Source organism: Rattus rattus, chromosome 5 (assembly GCF_011064425.1).
Source record: "Rattus rattus isolate New Zealand chromosome 5, Rrattus_CSIRO_v1, whole genome shotgun sequence".
NCBI lineage: Eukaryota > Metazoa > Chordata > Mammalia > Rodentia > Muridae > Rattus > Rattus rattus.
Genome location: NC_046158.1, coordinates 48,912,091 through 48,929,124, shown reverse-complemented (window position 1 = coordinate 48,929,124; position 17,034 = coordinate 48,912,091).

Here is a 17,034-nt window from a genome sequence, read left to right as displayed (position 1 = left end):
AGAGCTTGCTTGGACCCTTGATGGCTCCCTGATGGCTCCCTGAAACACAGCACAGGCTCTGGGACTTACCAATGCCTGCCTGGTAGGTGGACAGCAAATAAAAGGGAAGGAGAGAGGTATTGAGCTTGGAATGCTGTGAGCAGACGAAGCTGAGCCTCTCAGCTTTAGACCCATGAGACAGAGAACAGCATAAAGGTGAAAACCAGGGCTTCCCAAGCTCAATACAGAGGCCAGCTGGAGGTCAGCTCCTGAAAGTTCCCGAGACAGAGTCAGGAGACCACACACAAGCCACGCTGGGGATTCTTCAACAGTGAAAGTGGCCCACCCTCCAGGAACAGGAGAACGTGCTTCAACGAGCGAGGCAGGAGTCTGAGAACTAGCCCACCATTGGTTAACATCCCATGGGAGCCCCCGGAGGATTGCTTCCTGACAAACACAGGCTGCAAACACAAAGCACGGTGACGTTTCTGATGGGCTTCTGAGAATCAGTTCAAGGCTACTGTTTGGGGGCTTAAGTAGATGTAAGCAGATGTAGAGCTCTTTCTCTTGGGGTGGTTAGGGGGTGCTGCTGGCTCCTAAGACATCTTCCCCGTGTCAACCACAGGGGTGGGTAGAACTGGGAAGGTTCCTGGCAGAGTAAACGGTGTGATGCAGGAAACAGATGCAGGGAAGTCCAAGGTGAATTAGAAGCCTGGACATCAGAGTGGAAACACAGCAGCAAGGTCAGTCAGAAGCAGGCAGATGCTTCTCCCAGAGCAGCCTCAGGGTCAGACGGCAAGGCGCCCAGCCCAGAGTCATCTTAACCTCCCTGCTCCTCCATTCCTAGTGAAGCAAAACGACAATGACAACAATCCCCACTTGCCCCTGACTGCACTTTTGTATGATGTTCATGGGAAAGGAAAATCTCTGAGAAGCACACAGGAAATGTCTGAAACGAGTCTTCTAAAACAGCGTTAAGTGTTTCGGGGCAGTGGGGTCACAGACAGACCCTTCAGAAGCCCTGCAGAATGCTGGATCCTTTCAGGAATCCCCGGAATCCTGGAGCTCACCGTGGTCTCCTAAGGTCCAAGATACTCACATACGAACGTGCAAATGTTCCTGTCTTAGGGAGCTAGAAACCCTTTACTATTGGGGGTAGGGAGCAGGGGCGTTTTAAATGGCAGTGTCATACAGGGACTGGTTGAAAGTGTCCTTATTATCTTTATCAGCATACAGTGACGTAAGGAGGCTGAGGAAAACTCAGCAAGATACCGAGCCTGCAGAGGCTTGTTCCGGTGGTCTTTGTGTGTGTTCGGCCCTGCCATCCTCATGGTGGGAGAAGCCTTATGCCTCTTCATGTGGTCACCTCTACAAACAAAGGTCTCCATGAAAGCAACTCTCAAATGCAAGTTGAACAGAAGCAACCATACGACCTGTTCATAAAAAGAGGATGGCTTCTCTAGATGAACCGTGTGAGCGTGTGAGCTCGGGCCTGCCTGATGTTTACTGATGTTTACTAAGCCACTCTTCTTCCTGAGGAGTGGGCGTCCTTTCCTGGTGCCCTCCTTCTGTGCCTGGTTAAAGCCTTCCTTTACCCTTGTTTTTAAGTCTCTGTCTCTGTCTCTGTCTCTATCTCTGTCTCTGTCTCTGTCTCTGTCTCTCTCTCTCTCTCTCTCTCTCTCTCTCTCTGTCTCTCTCTGTCTCTCTCTCTCTCTCTGTGTGGTATGTGTGTCTATGTGTGTGTCTGGTCTGAGTGTGTGTGTCTGTGTGTGTATGTGTGTGTGTGTGTGTGTGTGTGTGTGTGTGTGTATGTGTGTGTGTCTGTGTGTGTATGTGTGTATGTGTGTGTATATGTGTGTGTGTCTGTGTGTGTGTGTGTGTGTGTATATGTGTGGGTGTATGTGTGTGTGTGTGTGTGTGTATATGTGTGTGTGTCTTTGTGTGTCTATGTGTGTGTGTATGTGCTGTGTGTGTGTATCTCTATGTGTGTGTGTGTGTGTGCATGTGTGTGCATTGTGTGGTGGTGTGTATGATGGTATGTGTGGGTCTGTGTGTGCGTGTGTGTGTGGGTCTGTGTGTGTGTGTGTGTGTGTATGTCTGTCTGTGTATATGTGTGTGTCTCTGTGTGTGTGTGTGTGTGCATGTGTGTATGTGTCTATGTGTCTATGTGTGTATATGTGTGTGTGTATGTCTGTGTATATGTGTGTGTGTGTCTGTGTGTGTGTGTGTGTGTGTGTGTGTGTGTGTGTGTGTGTGTGTGTGTGTGTGTGTATCTAAGCCTCAGAGGCCAGAAAAGGGCATCAAAGCCCCTGGAACTGGAGTAACAGGCAGGCATGAGTCACCAGATGTCGGTGCTGGGAACTGAACTCATGTCCTCTAATCTCCTAACCACTGAGCTGTCTCTCTAGGCTCCCTAATTCATTCTCATGAGGGCCACAGTACCAATGATCTCATTTAACCTCTTTAAAGATCCAATCTCTAAATATAGTAATATTCTAAAGACCTTCACGCTAGGACTTCAATATACTGAAGGACACACAATCCGGTGCACAGAACCGCAAACGGAAGTTTAACAAATGATGACGCAGTCTCAGTCTGGGCAATCGGATAGCTGTTAAAACAGGACGGCACTATAATATACCCTATTTTATAAGCTCTGGGATAATTTCCAAGAGAAGTAAATTATGAATAATGAAGAATTCTATATTTAACAATGAAAATTGCGGTACAGAACGGGGTGGTATGTATTCGTTTGGCTTGCCTGTGCACTAACTGTTATAGGGACCATCTTGGGATTTCTGTGGGATAAGGTGGGGAAAGGTCATCTCAAGAAAAAGATCCAGAGACCTGGGGACGAGAAGTGGAAAAGTGAATGCATTTCCACTGCAATTGTTCATATATGTAAGGAATTATTGAGAAATATCAAAAGGTAAATTTAAAAAGGTTTAGAACGACAATGTGAGCACATTTAGGCTAAGCTGAAGCTCAGTGAAGAGTGGGCTTTGTCCTCCAGCATCGCCCCCACCCTCTGGCTGCTGCTTCACAAATGCCTCTTCACAGACGCTGTCTCCATGGCAGCTGGCTCCTGCTGTCAGGCTGCTCTCTCGTGTTCTCTCTCTCGTGTTCTCTCTCTCTCTCTCGAGTTCCTCAAGACATCCTGTCAGGTTATTTCCCACTGCCAAGATGAAGGCAGAGGGGAGGCGGTGGAGAAGAGAATCCATCACTCCAAACAGAATAGAAATGAAAGCTCTGCAAAGCAAATAGCCGAAAATCTCACAAGTGTCATTCACTGTTCGAAAAGACTGTTTTTAGACAACATAATAATCCACTACAACATTTATTCTGTCGGCAAGATTATTACAGCGCAATTTTACTTTTTCCGTCTTCAGTGGCGTGGTGCGATTTCTCTAGTAGTCATCCTTTGTCTTCCCCGAGTTTGGGGTTAAGATTTATCTAAATGCCGACATGGGGGTGGGGGTGAGGTAGTAGCAGCCAGGAGAAGTGTGAGAGGCCACCCATGGCTTCAGTGCCCTCACACAGCCCTAAGTGATGGCTCTCACACAGCCTGGCTCTCAGCATGGACCCGTGCAGTTGACTATGTCTAGTCCCAGGCCTGGCCTGCCTCCCCTTCTCTGCCTCCCTTGCATTAGGGCAGTGACTCTCAACCTTCCTAATGCTGCGACCCTTTAATACAGTTCCTTATGCTGAGGTGACCCCCCAACGATAAAATTATTTTTGTTGCTACTTCATAACTTTAATTTTGCTACTGTTACAAATTGTAATTTAAATATCTCTATTTTCCAACGGTCTTAGGCTACCAGAAACCCACAGGTTGAGAACCTCTGCATTAGGGTCTAGTATTTTCATAAAGCCTTGCTTGACCACAGCAGCAAACATTGTTCCCTCACTAGGGAAACATCCTTTTGCTCTTTTCACCTGCTTCCAGCTAAACTTATTTCAGTATTTGAATGTGAAATTCCCAAGAAATGGCAGAAGAAATGTTTTAGACCAGCTAGGTAGGTAGAATAGCTTGGTCCATCCCTAGTTCGGGATACCTTGTCACTTTCCCTCCTTTTTCTGGTCCGCAGTGCACTTACTTGGTGTTTTTATGCAAACTAGAAAAGGGAATGCCAAATATGGGCTTTTGATTTGGAAAGTTCTTTGATAAACTGGGTAAAGGGACATGTGCTGAGATAGCCCTGTGCCAGCTCGGAGCCAGTACACAGCTGGACTGCATTAGCAGCAGCTACCTCAGCCTGGGCCCCTGTGCAGACGAGCTGATCTGGTGCATCCCTGGTCTCCACCCACCCAGGTCTACACAGCGGATCCCAGATGGATTATACGAAGCCCTTAAATCACATCGGCTTCCGAGGGAAGCTGGAAAACAACCTGGCTTTCCCAGTCTTTGGTCTGGCAAGATCTCGTCTGACTCAAATCTTTTCTCTTAAGAGAAACAAGCTGGGTGGTAGAAGTCACCTTTAATACCAGCACTCTGGAGGCAGAGGCAGGCAGATCTTCTGAGTTTGAAGCCAGCCTGCTCTACATAGAGAGTTCCAGGATAGCCAGGGCTACACAGAGAAACCCTGTCTTGAGACAAGCAAAAAAGTTGAAAAACAAAAACAGCAGACCAGCCGTTTCTCATTCTCTCTCTCTCTCTCTCTCTCTCTCTCTCTCTCTCTCTCTCTCTCTCTCTCTCTCCCCTACACACACACACACACACACACACACACACACACACACACACACCAGGCCCCCGTCCCAGATCTGAGTGAAGAAAAGACACAGCTCTGTCACTCGTGGAAGCCCATCTTCACATCGCCTCTCTCCTGTACCCACATCTCCATGGGCACAAGTCTCTTACTTTCACAAGCCTCTCCCAACCACACGCTGTGAGATCCACATCCCTCTCCAGTTTATCTTCACACAACTCCCTTCTTGCCTTGTTTTATAATGCTTCGAGTCAGTTTCTTTTGAAAATTTGATTTATATAATGTTTAGCATAATTGAAGAACTGACTACCTTTGGTAGCTGAGCATCCAATCTAGTGGTATTTGCTCGTCTTTCCTATCAACTGTATGTGGTATGTGTATGGTGTGTGTGTAGTATCTCCGTGGTATATGTGTATGTGTGGTATGTGTGGTGTGTGAGTGTGTGGTGTGTGTGTGTGGTATGTATGGTGTGTGTAGTGTGTGAGTGTGTGGTGTGTGTGTGTGGTATGTATGGTGTGTGTAGTGTGTGAGTGTGGTGTGTGGGTGTGGTATGTATGGTGTGTTTGTGGTGTGTTATATATGTGTATGTATATGTGTATGGGTGTGTGGGGTGTGGTATGTGTGTGGTGTGTCTGTGTGTGTGTGTGGTGTGTGTGTGTGTCTGTGTGTCTGTTTGTCTGCGTTAGGTTGTGTGTGTGTGTGTGTGGTTGTGTTATGTGTAGTTTGTGTGTGTGGTATGTGGTGTGTATGTGTGTGTGTGTGTATATATGTGTCTGTGTGTGTGTATGTATGTATAGCATGTATGTATGTATGGTGTATGTGTATGTGTGGTGTGTGTGTGGTATGTTTGTGTGGTGTATGTGTGGTATGTGTGTATAATATGCAGGTCTCTCTGTGTGTGTATGTATGTATGCATGTGTAGCATGTGTGTATGTGTGGTGTATTGTATGTGTGGTATGTGTGGTGTGTGCTGTAGTATGCGCGTGTGTGTGTGTGTGTGATATGTATGGTGTATTGTATGTGTGGTGTGTGGGTATGGTTTGTGTGTGTGTGTGTGTGGGTATGTGTGTATGGTGTATGTGTGGTGTATGTATATGTGTGTGTGTGTATGTATGTGTGGTGTATGTGTATGTGTGGTGTATGTGTGTGTGGTGTATATGGTGTGTGTGGGGTGTGGTATGTGTGTGGTGTGTGGTGTGTGCCTATTGTGTGATTTGTGTATGTGTGTGATATTTGTGTGTATGGTATGTGTGTGGTGTTTGTGTGTGGGGGTATGGTATGTGTGTGTGGTGTGTGTGTATATATATACGTGTGTGTATATATATACGTGTGTGTATGTGTGTCTCTCTCTGTGTATACATGTGTAGTATGTATGTATGTGTGATGTGTATGATGTGTGTGTGTGTGTGTGTGTGTGTGTGTGTTCACCTAAGTCCATCCTGCAAACTCTCTACCTTGCCAAATTCGTGGTGAAATAGTCCAAGTTTCATCCCAATGACACAATACCAAACATCCGGTCTAAATGAAGCTCTCAAACACCTGAGGCAGGTTAGACAAAAAGAGGAGTACGGGGAAGTCTAAAGAAGATAAAGTGCTGGAGTGGGTTAATAAGCTTTGAAATTAGGGTAAGCAAACTAAAGGCTTTTCCGAGCTGCATTCAATGTTGTTTGAGACCTTTGGTCTCAGATGATGTCATTATATTGTCACCCGTTCCTCTGGCATGAGAAAAGAATTTTCCTGGATTTCCATCTTACTTTCAATCTTTGATTGAAGCCCCAGAGCGAGCTCGTGGTTTCAGTCTTTGATCCTGGCTCATCTCAGGCCATTTCAAACCCTCCGATAGGAATCCAGGTCAGCAGGTCCAGGAGAAGCCATTACTGTTATGTAGCTGTGGACCGTGGAGAAGGCCATGGACCCACATCTCTGCAGCCACAGCACCTCCTTGGCGTGTCTCTTTCTCATCAAGCACTAAGTCCAGTGTACCCATCAAGAAGGAGGCTCATTTGCATGCAGGGCTCTTGGCGAAGTCAGGGCGTAGAGCGCCCTGGTTCTTGTCGATCCAGGCTGCAAGAGTCCAGAGGAGAGGTGGCCAGGCAGAACAGACGAGGAGAAAAGGAAGGGGATATAGGTAGACCTAAAAGGTATTTGGAGAGGCAGAGAGCAAAAAGTGATCTGCTCTGACTGGTATTTTTAGCTTCCTTTTTCATTCCATTCACTACCCCGCTTTCCCTCAGAAGGGCCTTTCCCGCTCCTTATTAAGCTGTCTTCATTTCTCTCACAAAAAAAGGGGGGGAGGGGGAAGATGAGAGAAATAACCAGATTTGGCTAAATGGAAATCAACAAGGACTCATTTTAAATCTTGGATCTTAAGTGTAGCTTCTTTTTCTCTGGGGCCATAGTCAGACAAGTGGGCAAATCACGTTGAGTTCCCAGTCAAGACCGTGAATGGAGGTGAGTTTCACACAGAGGTGTAACTTCGTAAGCCACTTCCTCACACACTGCTCTGCTCTTCCTCCTTCACCTCCTAAAGAGTGAAGTACTCTGAGGCTGAAGAATTTTGAGTCATTTTTCATGGTAATTAGCTTTCCTTGATACTGAAACAGTGTCTATACCATTAAAAAAATATGGGTATTTTGCCTGTATGTACGCCGGTGCCTAGTAAGGTCATCAGATCTCCTAGGTCTGGTGATGGTTGTAGCCACCATGTGCGTGCTTGAAATTGAACCCAAGCCCTCTGGGAAAACAGCTAGTATTCTGCTGAACCATCTCTCCAGCCCCCTAGCTCTACCATCTAAAGAACAAATTCAGGGAACAGGGATAAGACAGAGAAAATCAAAAGTCGTGTGCTTGAGTTTCAGGTCATTTTCTTTTACAGTAACATCAAACAAGACCAAAGACAAGTCCGCCAAATCCGTGTAGTCTTAGCTCTTAGGAGGTAGAGGCAGGAAGGTCAGGAGTTTTAAGCCAGCCTCAGCTGTATTCAAAAGTCTAAACTGAGCTATAGGAAATCCTGTCTCAAAAATAAAGAACTAAAACCAGGCATAAATTCATGTAAAGGACAACAAAGAAGTTATTTGCAAAGCTTCTGGACTAGAAATCTTTCCCACAGCCGTGAGAATCATTCAGAGGAGCTCAGCTTAGGTCACATGACCACCTAGGAAGCAATCAGAAAAGCCAGGGCAAATGATGCTGCCCTTGGTTATCCCTGGGCGGAGTAGAACGTTCCATTCCAACACCAAGAGTAGAAGCAACTCTACAGAGAATGAGGAAGAGAGTGGTTCTCCACAAAGAAATCAGAGTACCACTCTTAGGAGGAGAATGGATGTCGGGTTTGAACTCAATGTTTTATTTTAGGTGCAGGACATGCTCATTTATTAATTAGAACTTTGTAAATGGATTAAAAGTAATTAAACAAGGGCATTAAGAACTGTTACTCATAAAGTAATTGCATCACACACCAGTCAGTGAAAATTGCCATGATACCTTTTCGCTGTCACCACAAAGTCTCCCTCAGCAGACCAAAGCTCCTCTTCCACCTCACTCCTACTTCGTCTTTCCCTGATCTAGCCCTTCTCCAGTATCTTCAGCTAGAGCAGTGGCTCTCAGCCTTCCTAACGCTGTGACCCCTTAATACAGTTCCTTATGTCGTGGTGACCCCCAACCATAAAATTATTTCATAGCTACTTCATAACGGTAACTTTGCTACTGTTACAAATTATATTGTAAAAATCTATGTTTTCGGATGGTCCTAGGCAACTCCAGCAAAAGGATCATTCAACTCCACAGAGGGAGGGGTCGGGACCCACAGGTTGAGAACTATTACACTAGTCTATAGCAGTCCCAAACTATCTTCATTACTGCAGCTGTATACCTTAGGAAGAAGTCATGAAAATCTTTCACGTTAATTCTTCTACTGTATATAGTTCTGGATTATTCTAAATTCTCTGGATTCAAATATCAATTTTAGAGCCAACGGATCCGTTCCTACTAAAACTTTGTCTTGAGGAGAAATATCTTTAAAACACTTTTATGTTTTATTTTTCTATGTGCCTAAGCAGTTTATCTGTTGTATATATGTGTAGCACTTACCTGCCTGGCATCCATGGAGTTCAGGAGAGGAAGAACTAGAATTACAGACCTGAGTCACTGTGAGGGTCCTCTGCAAGATCAACAAGTGCTCTTAACCACTGACCCATCTCTCTATCCTGAGACATAGTGCCCTAATGCCATCAAGTGTAGGATGACGTCATTACTCAGGTGAGGGCAGGTACAAGATAGAACGAGGCCTGTCATTGGACGAGAAGGAAGGATAGGCGGGAGAAAAATTTTAGAGAGAGGAGGAGACTGGAACCGGAGAGGGAGGCAGCCGAGAGAACATGGAGGCTGATTCCTCTCTGTACATTTATAGGTTGTTACAAATAGTCTAAGGGATGAAGATATGTACAGGGCTTTGTATGTTTAAGTGGGCGATTATATCTTATCAATTGGTTGTAAGTTAATTGTGTGGATGTATTGTACATTGAGCATTTAACGCATAAATCTGGTTGTTGGGTTCCAGTTTGCTGAGTAATGATTTCACTGGGTGTTGGGAGTGTGAACAGAGTTTGTGACAGGAAGCCGTGCTAGTCTGTAGAATGCTTGGGGCTAGCATGGTGTGGGGCCATGCTAGCACCGCCCACGGAACGTATGTGAGTCTCAGGCGTGGTAACAACCACCAAGGGGACGGTGTGTGAAAGCGGTAACAGAGAAACAGCTAGAGTGCGTGAATCCTCGACAACGGGAACTCTCAGGAACCAGGACGAGGATCATTATTTATTTAAATTTACTGCAACAATCAAGTTTTTCTAACCCATGAGCATAGAATGCATTTAAGTCTTAAAATTTCTCTAAACAGTATTTTGTAGTTTTTACTGTTCTGGTCAAACACATAATTTACTAGAGTTAACACTATTTATCTCAGATTTTCATATAGAATGATGTTTTAATAATTTTATTAGCATATGTTAAGGGGTTCATTATGGTTATTTTACACATGCATATTGTTTTTGTTTAGTTTTTGTGTTTTTGTGTTTTTGAGGTAAGGTTTCTCTATGTAGCCCTGGCTCTCCTGGAACTAGCTCTGTAGTAGACCAGGCTGGCCTCCATCTCACATAGACCCACCTGCCTCTGCCTCTGCCTCTGCCTCTGCCTCTGCCTCTGCCTCTGCCTCTGCCTCTGCCTCTGCCTCTGCCTCTGCCTCTGCCTCTGCCTCTGCCTCTGCCTCTGCCTCTGCCTTCTGAGCATGGCTTTTCTTTGTTTTGTTTTGCTTTGCTTTGCTTGAGACTGGGTCTTTTTATGTAGCCCTGGATGGCCTGGAACTCACTTTGTAGACTAGGCTGGCCTTGAACTCACAGAGCTCTGCTTGCCTCTACCTCCCCAGTGCTGAGACTAAAAGTGTGCACTACCTCCCCCGGGGCTATTCAGTAGTTACAATGTGGCTAGCATTTCATTTCATATTTTAAAAATATTTATTTTATTTAAATTTGTGTTTGTGTATGTGTACATGAGTGCATGTGCCCCAGATCCATAAGACCCCTGCAGCCAGAGTTACATGCAGTTGTAAGCCAGTTGCCATCAGGACTGGGAACAGAACTTGAACCCTATTAATCACCATGACCAGGGACACCATGTTGGACAGTACAGAAAGGGTGGGAAAGATACAGTCCGATGTCTCCATGAACATATCACCTAATCTTAGACCTGGTAGGAAAGGTAGGGAAAGGGCCAAAACAAAATGCGAATTACTCCACACTACTCCAAAGTAGTGTAGGGAAGACACATGACCCAGGATGTGAGCCAGCAAACACAAGAGCCAAGTCCCCACTTGGTCGCTTGGCTTCTCTTCTGTTAGGGTATGGCTTGTATTCGGAGCCGACTTCACGCTGTTGTGATTGGGGCTTGAATGGGAGAGTGCAAGGGAGAATACCATTCTAAATTTGCAAAGCATTGTGCACACAGGAGGAGGTGCTCGCATACCTCCTGTTTCAGTTTGGCTTTGACATGCTAATCCTGCGATCTCTGAGGAGTATGAGCCACCTGCGTCTCATAAACCTTTCGATTTACTTACACACGTGTGACCTTTCCTATCCCGGGGCCACTTTAGCAGTATTGACCGCTGACTTGCAAGGAAGGGCGCTTAGCAACTGCATAGGAAATGACGCTTGCCGCTGCGATGTTGGTGGCCTGCAAAGATAAAAGGCGGTAGAGGCGAATGAAAGCGGACCCGCCGCGAACAACAGAGATGGATCCAGGAACGGGACCCGGAGTCCTCACTTGCACCCTGCCAGGTTCCCAAGTTGCTCTGCTCTCTCCAGTCACCTCTCGCTCCTCCCTCCGCTACTGTCTTTTGTCTTTGAAAGCCGGGGGAGACCGACAACAGATTATTAACTGTGCACGCAGGTGTTATTGAAGAGACCAATTTGTGAACAATGGCCCTTCCCACGTTGTCCAAACAGAAAGATTGTTCCGCAGCTGTTATTTGCAGAACCTGTCAGCGTTCTCAGCGCTGCTATGGCGGCGCCAGCTGTCCTAGAGCGCGGCTCTCCCTGCGACGCCCACTCCTGACAGCGCTGCGGAACCCTCGCTGCGCAGCTGCCCACCGCTGGCCACGCTCCACGCCCGACGACGCAACCTGGCTCCCTGCCTTCCTCAAAGCCGCCCATACCTCTCTTCTGAGATAATCCTTGTCTTTCCCATATCCCTGAAAACAGAATCCGTGGAGTTGCTTGGGAAGCCTACTGCATTGCGAGTTTGAAGGATGGATATCTGTGCAGACATTATGTAAAAATGTGTGGCCCAGATACCAGCTGCGGATCTTCTCTGTAGGATCTAAGTGAACCCACCAATTCTGCACTCTAGGGGTGTTCCAGGTTTCCTCCCGGGAATGCTTCCATTCCATCACCTACCCTAAGGCAGAAGAATGCAACCCTTCCTGCGCGTTCCTAAATAAAGCGTCGGTCAGTATCACCGTAAAGAAGTTTTTTCACTGTCAGCTTCCAAAACCGATGAGCTTGTTTTGCCCTGGAGAGGTTTCCTCCCTCTACTCTCTAGTCCGCAGGCCCTTCCCCCAAGTCTCCATACCCGGGTCCCACCAACGGCTTCCAAGAGGCAGGACTCCCTTTCCTTCAAGGAAGAAGTACTGTTTTATTCCTGGTACAAAGACCTTCAGTTCCAGGAGTGTCCTGCTGGCGCCGGAATGTCTGCTGGACTGCCAGTTTCTCAAAAAAAATTCTCTGGCCTTCTGCACTCCCCTCTTCCCATTTGGAGATGACCCCCTTACAGGGTTGTAAGTTTCCCAAGGAGCAGAAAAAGTGTTCACTGGGACTTTCCGTCCTGAGTTTCCCACAATGGCCTGAAAACCAGCAGTTGGATCTTGCCCCATGCGGTAGCCAGGCCCACTCACAGGAACTTAGCTGCTCTTCCTATACAACTGTCATTCGAAACTGTCATAATCTTTTCCAGATCCCCAAAACAGGGAACCACGGTCTAGCCTAGTATCTGTGTGCCAAATCAAATCTACAGACACATGTTGATAGCATTTTGTAGGCTACAATACTACCTGCCTTATACTGGAGTCCAAGTTGAAAACATAAATTTTTTTCACACACCAATTTCTAACGTGTCTGCCCCACTCAACTACTGAACCATAAAATAGATTCTCAAGACCGCTTCTTAACCCCAGTTTAGGCTGAGGGTTCTAAAATTACAAATTGTATCTTTTATGAAGTAAACCTTGTTTCATTTCCTAATTTGCAGTTCAAGAAAATGTATATATTAATAGCATTCTACAACTCCTTGTCTTTTTACTGTTAACAAAAAAAAAAAAAAAATAACCCTGGACTTAGCAAGCCCTGGTTGATTTTGGAATATTTATTAAGACTCTGAAGGAAAACCAGATGATGGGAGCGGGAGTTTTGCTCTACTTCCTAAAAAGTACTCTGAGAATTCAAGAGATTTTAGTTTCTCAGGATTCTTGAGAATTATGTCCACCACCCCCGCATTCCCCAATGCTGGGACAGCCATGTAGATCCACACTGGACTGCACTTCCTGAACACAAGCATTATTTCATCAGATGCACACTCACTACTCCAAAGCAGGAACAGTCACTCGAGACCCAGCAAGCCCACGGCTGCACTAAGTTGGTTAAGTGGCTGCCGGCCCAGCCTGGGCGCTGTCTCCCGGCAGTTAGAATGCCACAGGCAGCAGAGAGGGAAGTGTCTCTGTGCATGTTAACAAGCTAGGTGGAAGAAGGCTAGGCTCTTACTTACCTCAGTACCACATTAGGCTGGGGAAATACAAATGGGGCACCGTGCAAATATTTACCTTCAGGGACCTTAGAGGGACCTCTGGGGGAAGGAAAATAAATCTGTACACGTATTTACTCATAATGACTCCCAATCGTGTCATTCGAATACAAGCCCAGCATTTCATTAAACAGGCATCTTCAATGGTTGCTGAGCTGTGTAAATACATTATGAATAAAGCCACAGGTCCGCTCGGCTGGAGGATGGAGGCGCAGTGTTTGGATACATGAGCCTTGTCTCCCAAATGGATCCCTTTTCTGAAAGGACAGAAAGCAAGGAGTTTGCCAAAGGATTGTATTTCTCTTCTGACGGGGTCCTTTAGAGAGAAGCCTCTAATCTGAAAGCATGTTCACAGGCCCACTTGTACAGTTTGGTGACTGTGCACCGTGAAAGAAGTGAACACGGTTTGATTTAGCACTCTCCACGCGGACTGATATGCCCAAGAAAAGCACTCGGATCGGTTAAGCCCAAGGGCATCTATTGAACCGGATGAAACATGACTTGGGAAAGATGTTTCTTTATCAAGCAGGCTGCCACAGCAAAGCCATCGTGGGCCCTCAGAAAGAAACGTGCACGACCTCAGAGCCTCAGTACATCCTTGGTGCCTGCTCTGTCCCAGGCAGTGCTGACGCTGCGAACTGGCTCGCCTTGGAAAAGTCCCAGCTTATTATACACTGATCACCGCACCGTGATTTGCCACGAGGAAATGGCTCTCCAGGCTAAAGATTCTTCGTGTTGTTAGTCTCCCCTTCTCCTCCCAACTCACCAAAGGCCGCTGGGCAGGGCAATGACTCAGGAGGGAGCGGCCAGCCATGCCTTAAAAAGCACAAGTGTTCTCTTAAGTCTGTTGGACTCATAAACCTACTAGTCACCAAGGCAGAGGAGTGAGCCAAAGGGGGATGGGGGGGCCGACACGAATTTAGGGCAAGGTGGAAGAGGAGAGGCACAAAAGGAGAGCTGCCCGTTGTCCCTGAAGATGGCTTAGTAAACCCCGGAGGTTTATTAAGAGTCTGATTGCCTCTCCACGCTTCTCTGGAGCCTTCTACCTCTTCTGCCTCCAGCAAAACCCAAGTCCCACAGACACTCCTGTCTGAGACGCATCATACAGTACAAGAGGTTCTCTAGGAGACAGGGATAGTGGGAGCCGCAAGGAACTCAGATCCGAGCCAAGAACCCGGACCAGTACACACAAGGGTCAGGCAGAGGGCGGGCGGTGTCAAGCCCCAATGTCTGCCAGGCTGGAAGAAATCCTTCTGCGTACGATGGGCCCTTTGTGTACGGTATAGAATTTGGTCATACTGAGAAGACATTGTTCCAAGGGAACGCCACCTTGTCCTGTCGGGAAGAGCTGAGCTTGCAGGTGGCGCTGGTTCTTTTCTTGCGGAGCCTAAGGCCCTTCGCCTCCCACCCTTTAGCGATTCTGTGGCAACAGCTAGTTCTCCCTGGAGCCCTGCCTTAACCCCATCACAGAAAGGCCTCACGGTGATTCTCATTCTAGCCTCTGCTTGTCCCTCCCTGTCACTGTTGCTGCTCGAATCCAGCCAGGCCGATGTGATTGTGCTAGGATGACTGTGAGAATGGACAGGGGTGGGGGTGGGGGTGCTCCTCGAGAACCTCAACATTCAATCCCACTCTCCCCAGCCTGGAGGGCTCCCAGCAATAGCACTCCCATTAGCATGATTTCCAGCTAGCTTATTAACCAAACCCCACCGCTCCTGGCTTGTATTCAGGCCCGATACAAAGGAATGAGTAAAAGCTGTTTTCTCCACAGCGGTGTCTCGCCTCCTTGGCAGGTGGCGGAGGGTGATGTATAGAAGAACTGCCATCTCCTCCTCCTCCTTGGAAAGAAATTCAGCGCGCAACACCCCTGTCAGCCAACCCACCAGCCAGCTGACTCTCTGGGGGCAGCCGCAAAGCTGGCTCCAGCTACCTTGAAGAGGAACGAACCGCATGTGGCTAAGGACTCTGCACTGTCTCTGCCCTCGCCCGGAGTCCCAATTCCCACCCAGGCAACCTCTGCCTCTATGCTCCCGGCTCTGAAATTCTCCTCCCTCATCCTTATGTGTAATCCATTCCTGTAAAATGTCATTGGAACTTCCTCGTAGTGCCTTTTCTAAAAGCCCATTAGCTTCATTAAAGCTGCCCTATCTTCCACCCCTCTCTCCTTTAGTGTAATACATACATGAGCATATTCTACTGGACGCAGAGCTCTCTATGCTAGCAGAGCCTTTCTCCTAAGTGCAGAAGCCTCTGGAATAGCTTCTGCATTTCTCTTCTGTCTGTGTTCCCACAGAAACAAAATTTGATGACATCCACAGGGTAACACTGAGCTCCTCCAGCACGCTTCATCGTCTGGCCCATCCATGCTCCTAATGTTATTAGACAGAGGTCTGGAGCTGCAACCTGACCAGGAGAACAGGGATCTGGCTGAAACTAGGTTGGCACAGAAGCACACTGCACTTTCTGAGACATGGCGTTACCATTGAGAGGTTTTAAGAGGGAGTGTATGAAACCAGAAAGAGTACTAAGTGCCTACCCTGCCTTAGCCTGCAGCCACTGATTAGGGTGCTAAGAAACCCCAAGAGTGTTAAACGTTCCCATTTGCATCAGCATAGCACAAGGTTGAAGGGATGCTCACCAGGTCATGTGGTTGGCACAGAGTAAACAGGTGATTGACATGTTGATAGACAATAAACAATATCATTAATTCAGTGTGCACTAATTAACATTCTCTCTACTAGTCTTGAATCTTCTTTAGCACAACCCTGGGAGGTAGTGCTACTTTTAACCCCATTTTAAAGACAAAGAAACGGAGTCCCAGATCGGTAGTCCCATATCCAGCAAGTGCTGGCTGCGAGCTCTAAAACCAAGTCGATCTGACTGTAAAGTTTCCCTTGTCACAATTAGCCCCAGGAGCATCGGCTGACATTGGCAGCCTAGTTCTAACTGGGATCACCAAAGCCCCATAGAGCAAGCGGTTGTGAGATTTAGCCAAAAACAAAACAATACCCCAACTAAATTCAAATTTTGGATAATGAACAACTCTTGAAACACATCCCATGCAATATTTACTAATAATTATGCTAAAATATCATTTCTTTATATGGCACATAGACTTAGCTGAAGTCTCCTATTTTACTTGAGACCTCTAATGTGGCACCACTCCTTTAAAAACCCAGCCAGCTCGTGAAGGTTAGAAACTATCACAGGAGTGATGATTGAATTTACCCAAGCCAGCTGGTCTCCAAATTAGCACCCAGAGGATCTGTGCTGGTCGTTCGGTTGTTTGGCTGTTTGGTTGTTTGGTTGTTTGTTTGTTTGTTTGGTGTTGTATCTTTTGACACAACATTTAGAAAATGTCTCCACCACCCTGGACTGTAGGCAAGTCTGTGGGGCTTTTTTTTTTAAATTGATGTGGGAGGGCCCAGCCTACTGTGAGTAGTGTCACCCCTGGACAGGTGGTCCTAAATTGTATAAAAAAGCAATCTAAGAAAGCCAGAAGGAGGAAGCCAGTAAGTAGTGCTCTTCGGTGGCTTCCGCTTCAGTTCCTGCCTCTAGATTCCTGCCCTGCCTGACTTCCCTCGATGGACTGATCCCAGATATGCAAACTGAATAAACCTCTCTCATCCCCAAGCTGTTTCTGGTCATAATCTTTAACATCACAGCAATAGAAATCGATTAAGACAGGACCGTCTCACTGGGAACTGAATGTACCCCCGGGATAGGCTGGAGCTGGACAGTCATGACCCGGATGTGAGCTAAAAACAACTGGTGTGTCCAAGTTATACTGCTCTCGGGCCGCGGCTCTTCAAGTCTCAGCTGCAATTCAGTGTCACATCCTCCTCTGCCAGAGGCAGGAAACTCCTTCCTGCTCCCATCCTGACATCTATTTAAAACAAAGAAACTAAGGATCTCCCTCATCTGGGCAACCAGAAGGGGGAAATGGCAGTTACATAGCCACACACACACACACACACACACACACACACACACAAACCTGGAT